General features: G+C 41.0%; 1 pseudogene; it reads left to right on the forward strand.

The window, feature by feature from the left end:
• Positions 1-9,713: 9,713 nt before the first annotated feature.
• On the forward strand, positions 9,714-9,814 carry LOC125430382 (annotated as a pseudogene).
• Positions 9,815-10,854: the final 1,040 nt, after the last annotated feature.

Here is a 10,854-nt window from a genome sequence, read left to right on the forward strand (position 1 = left end):
CGTTCGTGGAGGGCTTTTTTCAGCTTCTGCGTGATCTCTTGTGCTCTCTGCACTGTAACGATATTCAACATAAGAACAAAAGAACATAAGAACAAGCCAGCTGGATCAGACCACAGTCTATCTAGTCCAGCTCTCTGCTACTCGCAGTGGCCCACCAGGTGCCTTTGGGAGCTCACATGTAGGATGTGAACGCAATGGCCTTCTGCGGCTGTTGCTCCCGATCACCTGGTCTGTTAAGGCATTTGCAATCTCAGATCAAAGAGAATCAAGATTGGTAGCCATAAATCGACTTCTCCTCCATAAATCTGTCCAAGCCCCTTTTAAAGCTCTCCAGGTTAGTGGCCATCACCACCTCCTGTGGCAGCATATTCCAAACACCAATCACACGTTGCGTGAAGAAGTGTTTCCTTTTATTAGTCCTAATTCTTCCCCCCAGCATTTTCAATGAATGCCCCCTGGTTCTAGTATTGTGAGAAAGAGAGAAAAATTTCTCTGTCAACATTTTCTACCCCATGCATAATTTTGTAGACTTCAATCATATCCCCCCTCAGCCGCCTCCTCTCCAAACTAAAGAGTCCCAAACGCTGCAGCCTCTCCTCATAGGGAAGGTGCTCCAGTCCCTCAATCATCCTTGTTGCCCTTCTCTGCACTTTTTCTATCTCCTCAATATCCTTTTTGAGATGCGGCGACCAGAACTGGGCACAGTACTCCAAGTGCGGTCGCACTACTGCTTTATATAAGGGCATGACAATCTTTGCAGTTTTATTATCAATTCCTTTTATTATCAATCTTTTTTCATTCCACCCAAAAGAGACACCTTCAGGAATAATCCATCTATACATGATGTTATTTCTTCTAAGTCAATCAAACATTTATAGTCTTTTCTTCTTTGCTGGATCGACTGTGGAATTTCTTTAAGTATGATCAAAGTTTTTCCATCTATTTTTAGGGCTTGTCTTGAGTGTTGTCTCAGGATTTCGTCTCTCAGGCTTTTCCGTACACAGTGCATAATTATATCCCTTGGCAATTTTCTATCATGGGCAACTCTAGAATTTACCCTATATAGTTTGTCTATTTCTCATATTGCATCTTCTTCCTCAAGGTCCCAAACGTCTTGCAACATTGGCATAATCCTTTTAGATAAGATCTCACCCTCTATCTCTGGCAGTCCTCTGATTCTTAATGTGTTTTCCTTTTGAGCATATTCAAGTAATGCCAAAGCATCTTCCTGCTTTAAGCAGTTGTCTCTCAGGTTTTCCATCGAGTCCTCAATGTCTGTAATCTGTCTCTCATGATCTTTTAGTCCATCTTTAATCAAGTTCAAAGTTTCATCAATTTTTTTTAAAATGTCCCATTTCTTTTTTAATATTAAATAACTCCAGTTCAAGTCTAGTCATTCGTTCCTTTGATTCCTGTTGAAACACTACTGTATCCTTCTGAGAGTTTGTCGTTATCTCAATCAAGTGTTCCAATCTTGCTCCATATTCAGAGTTTTTCTCTGGTGTGGCTAAGTCTTTGTTGGAGCCTTTAATTACTTTCTCATTGACATATGGTCCTCTCCTGGTCGCCATCTTTCCCTTTAGTCCAATAAATTTTTAATTAATTTTGAAGGGCATTTGTCACTTTAAGCACTGTCCACTTCTAACCTGCAGACAATATTCTCCTCATTTGACTTAATTTCAATCCCGTTGCAGTAATGTGCTCCTTCACACTACAGCACCATCAGTCTTCTGTTTTCCCACTTTCTCAAACTTTCCCTTTTTACTGTCATTGTGTTAATGTTTATTTCTTTTCCAGGCTTTAGGAATTATGGGTCTCTATGTACCGGAACCTTTCCCCTTTTTCACCGGAACCTTTCTTTCTTTGTTTACAGCAGCTTACTTCCCGTCCCGTTTTCCAGTTCTCTATCCTTAAAGCTATCACCACTTTGGCTCACTGCCAATTACTTTGCTGTTATCCAACTATTTCTTTTGTTTGCCTCAAAAAAGAAAATTAGGGAGAAACTTCATACACACTTACTTTCTCCCGAATACGCAGGCACCTTGGCGTCAGCTCAACTTGTCACTTTCCGGAGTGTGGGTCAGATCAGGACGATCAAGCACCGCCTTTTGTTTTCCACACCCGCTTTCTCCACACTCCTCCTCCCTCTCCCTCTCCAGTCAATATCGTCCACCTTCTGTTTAGGTAAGTCGTTTGTTTTCTTTCTTGTCTTCTTTTGAGGGCTATATTCAGTTCCTTATTTTTTCCGCGTATTTTTACTGCAATTAGGAACGGCTGTCCCTTCTCAGGTTCTCTGTTTGCCTTCTGCAGCTTCCTTGTTGTAAAATCTGGACTGCATCCACGTTGCCCAGCACAGCGTTGCAACCATGGCGATTTCGTCCAGACTACTTCTCTATGGATCCCCTCTTTCTAATAAGAGCAGGATATCCCTGTTTTTTGCAGGGATTGTATGGATTGCTGACAGATGTCTCCTCCTGTAAAGTTAGAGACGTTTGGTGGCAGCCATTACCTAACTGAAAGTCGCCTTTTGAAGTTGTTACTGGCCGATCAATTCAACCCCTCCCTTTTCTTGACTATTCGCCATCTGGGCCTCTTGACTTTCAGCAATGGGTGAAACACATCACTGAGGTCTGGGATCCTATTCTTCATGCCCTACAAGCAGCTAAGGACACTCAAAAGAAACAAGCAGACAAGCATTGTCAACCCCCAGTTTTGAATGAAGGAGATTGGGTTTATCTGTCTACCAAAAACTTATGTGACATTCACAATAAGCTGGGACATAAATTCATTGGCCCTTTCCGTATCAATAAAGTGATTAATAATGTGACTTCTCGTCTGGACTTGCCCAAAGCATTAAGTAAAATCCATCCTGTGCTTCATTCTAGCTTGCTAAAAAAAGGCTCATGCTTCCGATGCCTGGCACCCCCTGGCAGTGTGCCCAGCTCCTCAGATGATTGATGGCAACCTGCACTAATGAGATCCACGAAATCCTGGACTCCTGTTTGCATAGAAACCACTTGCAGTACTTGATTTCATGGGTGGGTTATCCCCCTGGGCATGATGAATGGGTCTACACATCTGATGTTCGTGCCCCAAAACTTATTAAAGCATTTCATAAGGCTTTTCCTCACAGAGCTGGAGGGGGGCCTTAGAGGGGGCGGAATGTCAGGTTGGCTGATTTGTGGGGGATGGTATTTCTGTCTGCTGTGCTTTTACTGTGTGAAACTATGTTCCTGCTACTCTCAGTCTCTACTTATCTCTTCTCACTCCTAGTGAAGGCCAAACAGCCAAACGGTTTGGTTCTTAGTAATGCCACTGGGAATTTGGATGTGGGGCAGGGAGGGAGTACTCTCTGTGTGTTTATGATCAGGCATCCTGGCTGAATGAGCCACTAAAATCTTGGACCATGTTCAGGATTCGTCTGTGTTCAGGATTTGTCAATCAAGAAATCGTTGTTCATCACAACTGTTTCAATTGTTTGGTTCATGGTGGTTGTGACATTCTCTCTTTTTCAGTCTTATGTGAATTTTTTTTAATCCAGAAAACCAAGGACCAGAATAATGGTCAGAGCAAATTACCTACTATCATTTTTTTCCACTTTGTCTACATTATAGTGGTCATATTAATGAGATTTTGCTGATGAAATATAATAGATGTTGCATAAAATCAGACTTGAACAGTAACTATTCAATGGAAATGTTTTAAAGAATCAGATTTTTTTGTTACATAAAAATAGAAATTATGCATATTATACAATAGCTGGGAAAAGGTCTTGAGAAATGTTGCCCCAATGTCTGACTGGTCTTGTAAATAGGAAAAGATTCTACTAAATTGATTTTTTTAAAAAAAAATTAAACTCATATTGCATTGACATTTTACCCTTGATAAGATCACAGAGATGCAGAGGTCTTTTTGAGACACCTGCTGGACACGTCGATACTTCAAGCTGATGTAACATACTTTATAAATACCCTTGTGTTCAAATTTTTGGTGGCAAGTAATTAAACAAATATTTGAAATGACAGGATACCATAGAAATATGAAATACAGAGCTGGAAGGAACCTCAAGGGTCATCTAGTCCAACTACTTGCATAACACAGAAAATTCTCAATTACCTTCCTCCCCACCCCCATTCCCTCATTAACTTCTACTGTCTGCCCAGGCATATATAACCCACCAGATCCCAAAAATGTTCTGTTGTTCTATTTGAAAGATATGGTTGACAGCACAGATAGGGAATTAATTGTAACTCTACTGATAAAAGCTAGAATGTGTGTTGGGACACTCTGAAAACACATTGATGTTCCTCTTATCTCAGATTAGTTCATGACAATATGAAAAAGTCACTCCTAGTTGAAAGTGGGGGTTTTTTGGCAGAAATTTGAGCAAAAAAATGTGTAGACTCAAATTTGTTGAGTGATGGGCAGTGTTTATGTTTTGAAATACAATATAGTGGGATTGTGCATTTTTCCTAAATAGTTTTGTAAATTATTTAAAAAGATTAAACTTTACAAAAAAATAAAAGTGTTTGTTCCCCTCCCAATGTTTGCTCATTCTAAATCCTACTGTCCACCAGATTTGACTCCTTTTAAGTTTCATCATTCAAAACGATACAAAGTCTACACTGCCATTTAATTTCTTCCAAGTATATACACTGAATCTGCAACAGGGAAGCATAATACCCAGGCAAGGGCACTGGTTATCTTTGGTACGGAGGCTTAATCTGCAGTGGAAAGTGAAGCAAAAGAAAGCCAGTTCCCATCGCTCCAGGCTTGAAAGTGTTTTTTCATGCATGACTCCAAAAGATGTCTAAGTAAAACTAAAGCCATGTCTTTATTCCGGGGGCGGCCGGGGGGGGGGACCTCTTATGTTGTATTTACTCACACCCAAGTTGAGTCATCCATTTAACAGCATCATGCCTCGTTACTTCAATCTCTCTGTCTATCACAGCGAACCCGTGCTGAAAAATCCAGGGGCTGTAGAATTTATTTTACATTACTGCTGCTTGTTGGACAACAGCTCACTGACTAACACTCCCCAGAGGTCAAAGCATCCCAGAATTTCTGTCTCTGCCATTGCCGTGTCTGGATAGCAAATATTAGATGCTTCACTAAGTATGAAAAGAGTCCCCACTGGGATTTGTGTGACCAGATAGTACAGGTAAAAAGGGAATAATTCAGCTCTCTGTGCAGTCTTCCAGACAAATATTGTGACCAGCAGGAGAAAATTTGCTTAACACTGTTTGTGCTGCAGACTGTGGTCAACCTTTCTCATAAATATTTGCCTCTGACCTTTGAGAGATAGAGGATGAAATGGAGGGAGAATGAAATAGTAGACCCAAGCCACCTGTCTAATTGGAAATAAGAACAGCAAAATGCCTTTTTAAAATAGCAAACATCCCTCAACACAGTTCTGGCTATACTGATCTTACTATCCACCCTGACAGCACAAATGTAGTTGGTCTTTAAAGGACATAAAACTTGGAGCCAGTGCCTCCAGAGGGTTGCTCTATGTCAGCAGGACCAACATACCCTGCATGAAAGGATCCAGTGATTTCATGCCCAGTAAAATCAGTTCTGCACTGTGTAAAATGGAATTGTTCAGGAGGTTACTTTTTAATAAAGGGAATGGGGTTATAGTTTACCTCACTGATTATTGTATGCACTAATTTTATTGCATTGTCATCTAATTCTTAAGCCCTGACTAGGATGGTTCAGGCTAGACTGATGATGTCAGAACTCAGAAGCGAAGCAGGGTTTGTCCTAGTTAGTGGTGGCTAGGAGACCACCAAAGAAGGTAGTTCAGGGCTGCTAAGCCTGCCTCTTGTCTTAAAATCCTAATCGGTTATCACAAATTAACTGTGACTTAATGGCACTTTCTAATAATCCAGTTTTTGCATTGTCTTATGCTTTTTACTGCATTGTTTTCTAATTGTGTAATCTACCCGGGGGAAAGGAGTTATAGGGTCTGGCAAGCACAACTAGGCAGTTAAGTGGCAAAATAGAGCTTATCTGAACCAGTGTCTCAAACGGTACTGATTCAAAATGACCTGAAGTTGAGAGTTGGCACTTGGGACCAGAAGAACTCATTGATACTCAGACAAACTGATAGAAGACTGATGATACTGGCAGAACCTCTGCATGTTTTTTTTAATTAAGGGCAGGGAAATCCTGCTTTGATATAAAGTTTCCACAACAAGGCAGGAGGAAGTGTGTTCAAATTTGCTAAGCACATTGCAGATCAGATGTATCGTTAATATGTATTGCCCAGAGGGTATACAGCAACTCTCTTGACATATGCTTCCAGATGCCATCTCTACCAATGTTCTAAATCATAAGCAATTGTTACCTATTAACAAGACTCATAATTAAAAAAACACTGAAGCATTTGGAAATTGGGACATACTGGAACTGGAGCATTTGCCCAAATTTTAGTATCTTTTTTTTCCATAAATGTCACAAACAGTTGAACTTTGATTTCAGTGTTTCCTTCACTATGTTGCTGCCCCTGCTTCAGGTGTCATTCTCAGCAAATTAATTTTTTGTCTTACAAATGTGTGAGCCAAAGAAATGCAAGATCTTTCTCCTGTGGCCACAATTCATTGAGGGAAGAGGATCTTCTATGAAAATACGTAGAACAAGTTCTCTGTGAGTGAAAGGCCAATATTTTAAACTGTCAGTAAATGGCAAATTGAATGTATTACTGGTCCCTTGAATAGAATGCTGTATCACAGATGAAACAAATACATTACTGCCACAGTTTATTTAGAACATTATTCCTAATTCACTGGTTTTGTACTTCTAGAGATCACTCAGTATTTAAGTCAGGGTGTTTGAAATGGTGTTTCCCAGCAGCAAGCATATCATATCAAACTTCAGATTATTTGTTTTATTTCAAAGTCATAAAAGGATTCCACTCCTTTTCCGAAAGGAACATATAAAGGTTTACTTGTACACTTTGTATTATCTTCAATATATATACAGTCCTATGCAAAGACACTCCAGCCTAATCCAACTGAAATCTGAAGGTTGGCGTAAACCTGTGTAGGATTTTACTTCTAATCCTTTAGGGACAGAACCCTAAATGAAATGAATAGTTTAAATAAAATTTAGTCTGGAAATCCCCCCTTAATTTAGTCTGGAAACCGCCTTCCCCCACTCCTGTAAGTTTCCCCCTTAAGCATTCTATGAATTTTCAGGGCTGACTTGATTCAGAAGAAATCAGGCTGATTTCTTCTGAATCAGAATTCATTGAATTACAACTGCTCTCAAATTCCATCCCTTCTGAAGAATTTTCAGACTTCATTGAGCGATAGTTACAGTATGTTGATTGGGTTGATGTATAACTGTATTTTTCAGCATACCAGGAGAGTCCCCTGCCTTGTCTGTGGCTGTTCTCATTTTGTAGCTTTCATAATTCACATAGGGCTCAGCCTTTTTTTCTATTAGACATAGTGATGATATTTACATGAAGGAACTATCTGAAAGCATTAGCTATAACATTGGATAATTCATGGAAGATTGCTCCAAAGAACCTTCTAAAGTTTAATTGTTTCTCAGAAAGTTGTAAGCATAAATGTATAAGCGGTAGTATTACAAGTTCCTTAAGAACAAATCATACTCATTTTCCTCTTTTCACCTATCACCCCTTATTAAAAGGACAACATGCTACTATCCATAATGTTTGCATGTAAAATGCCATCAAGTTGATGACATCAGAAAGGGGCTTTCAAGGCAAGTGAGAAGCAGAGGTACTTTGCCACTGCCTTCCTTTGCAGATATTTCCCTTCCAAATACCAGCCCTGCTTAGCTACTGAGATCCAACAAAATCAAAGATGATAGCCAAATAAGGTCATGTACATGATTAAATACTCTTCTGTACAAAACAAAGGCTGTTTCCGCACGGGCGGAATACAGCGACCCAGGGATGCTAAAAACAGCGTCCCTAAGGAGGGGTTCGCACGGCTGCTGCCGCTGCATCTCAGCAGCAGCAGCTTCGCAACCCCTGAGCGGCGCAAAGCTGCTGTTTCCGAAACACGCTCCCTGAGCGAGGTATTTTGGAAACAGCGGCTTCCAAACACTGCCTTGTGAACAGCAGCAGCTGGAAGGCGCCATTCCCCCCCTTGTCTCCTGGCTTCCGGCTTGTCGCAGAGGCCAGGGGACACGCCCCCTGACCTGCGACTCCAGAGCCATCGCTCCGTGGTTGTCCTCATTGACTGGAAACCATTTACACCATGGTTGGAAAAAAATAAGAATATGTGCATGCATTTGGGTGGGGGAGCAGTTATAAGCCATGCAGAAGCACTAGCAGTGATACCTTTATGAACACATTTCTTGTGCGTGTTGAAAGAAAGGGTAAAGAATCAGCTCTGTGAATATATAATCTGCTGAGGTTTTTTTTTCATGTAGTGGGAGGTGCAAATGCTAAAGCCAACTGCAAATCAATTTGATATCCCTGTAAGTATGTAAGTGGGTGCTGGCTTTCCTACAATATGCAAGCATGGTAATTAGCAGAAACACTAATTGCTGCCTTTATGAGGAACTGCCACAGGACATCAAACATTAAATGTGAGGAAAAGACTGGGAGTTCTGTTTTTGAAGCAGTTGCACGGTAGCACCAACCTTTTTCCAGAGCAGGGACTGAAAAACACCCTGCACAACTCCCCCACATAAGTTATAGTCCAGCAATGAGATATGTTAATAGCCAAGCATATGGATGTGTCATCATGTCACTCTTAAAGAAGTGCTCACAGATGTGGTATTTTGTTTTTCTTTAGAGGTCTATTGTTAGATCTATCCATTGTTTAACAACAACAATGAAGCCAGCTTTGTTCTAAAATGTTTTTAATGGCCATTAGCTCAAGACTGGGTAATACATGAGCACATCGCTCATGTAATACATGAGCACATGAGCACATTCATGTTGAGGATGACAGGACTTTCCAGCCTGTCCCTCGATGGACCTCTGAAATAGTAGTTAAGATGGCAAAGATAGGATAGCAATTACCTACCATTTCCTCGCACCATAGCACTTTCCATTTCATTCACTAGAGCTGTTGGTGAATGATTTATTGCTGAACAGGCAGCTACCTTGAAGTCACCTATGTTTTATTATGCCCTGATCTGGATGTCCCAGGCCAGCCTGATCGTGTCAGAACTGAAGCTGTGAGGACAGGCCTGGTTGGCAAGATTCCTTACTGGTAAATTCAACTATATTTGGTTCGATTTTAAAAATATACCATGCACAAAATCTGTCAGAGGAAATCATCATTCTATACCTATGAAGCGACAATCAGTAGGGTTTCTAGCAAAAAATGTTTGAATGAGCATGAATGAGATGGTTTTGCTGCCTCATATTTCATGTGAAGTTTAAAACAAGTAGTAAGGTTTTTTCAACTTTTCTACTTGGTTTTCATGATCACTTATAGTGATCTTGAAGGACTGACAACACTTAGAGGAGGTAGCGTTACGCCCAAGCTACCAAGTTTTGTGGCCAGGGTCATCTTTATGGAAAATGGGCCCTCACTGTTTTCTCTACAGTTCATTGATTTCATGGTGGAAAATGTCGGTTATGGCCTGACGTTTATGAAACTTCAAGATATGCTATTCCTATTAGGGCATCTAGCTTGGCCTGCAGGGTCATGGCACAGGGAGGGGCCTTCTGTACTGCCTTGCACTTTCCATGGCTGACTGTATGGCTCCTAACCACATGTGCATCCTGCGGCAGCACATGCTAATGGAACTATACAGTGCAGTTTAGTATGGCCCCTGCACAAAGATGTTACGCAATGTCCTTGAGCATTTGTATAATTAAGCCACTGGTGCTGGGGCATACAACCTCTCTCTCCCAAAGGTCAGCTTTGGGCATCCTTCAGGACATGACTGTTCCTGGTGTGGTTTGCATTTTACCTCTGAAGGACCCTTCTGGGTTGGGTGCTTAGTCCTGGAGTTGGTATTGTTATGCTGACTAATTGGTGTTTTTTTAAAAGGCCGGTCTATTCTAGGTATCACCAATGGTACTGCTGACAGTTTATTGCATTGCCGGATGGACTGGTGCAGCTCTCTAGCCCCCAAGGCAACCAGCAGCCAAGGTTTTACAGAAGCAGGTATTTTAAAAGTCCCCCCCCCCCCCGCTGTAGGTCAAGTATACGATTGTGTGCCAGGTTGTCTTGTTACTTTTGTTTCTGATGGGAAGAATGGGGCACCCCATTCGGTGGCTCATAAAATGGGATCCCCTGAACCAAACGTCACTAAACTTGGATGCTTTTTTCAATATTGTCTCTCGAAGCCACCTGACAAGTTTGGTGCCTCTACCTTAAAAATACGTCCTACAGACTGAAACCCACCAAATTCCCCATAGGCTAAAATGGAACAGAATACTTGGGAAAACCTGAATTTATTCAAGTTTACTGATAAAGGTATTGGACTTTTTGGGTTACCAAAAACTTTAAAAGCAAAAAAAAATCCCGAACCCCAATTTTTTTGCCCCAGCCTATTGAGATCTATTATACAAAAGCCACAGAAATGGGAAAGTCTGGGTCTAACTTAAACAGGTAGCGATTAGTCTATTTTGTCAATGTGTCCCAGAAAGCAAATATAACCCTCCCATTATGTATCTGCTTTGAATGGATGCAATAGCTGAGCACAGATGTAGACATGGGAGTGCCATAGTAAAATCAGCTCACCTGCACAAAATTTGGCTGGGGTCACCTGGGGTCAGATAAGCATCTGCTTTAGCATAATTATTCTGCAGACTGTTGTTGGAGATAAAGAGTTGACTGGAAAAGAATGATAGAATAAAGTGCTCAACTGCCTTTAGTAGGAGACAATGTACTGAAATTTAAGTTTTCCTTC

The sequence above is a fragment of the Sphaerodactylus townsendi genome, linkage group LG03, assembly GCF_021028975.2.
Source record: "Sphaerodactylus townsendi isolate TG3544 linkage group LG03, MPM_Stown_v2.3, whole genome shotgun sequence".
In the NCBI taxonomy this organism is placed as follows: Eukaryota; Metazoa; Chordata; class Lepidosauria; order Squamata; family Sphaerodactylidae; genus Sphaerodactylus; species Sphaerodactylus townsendi.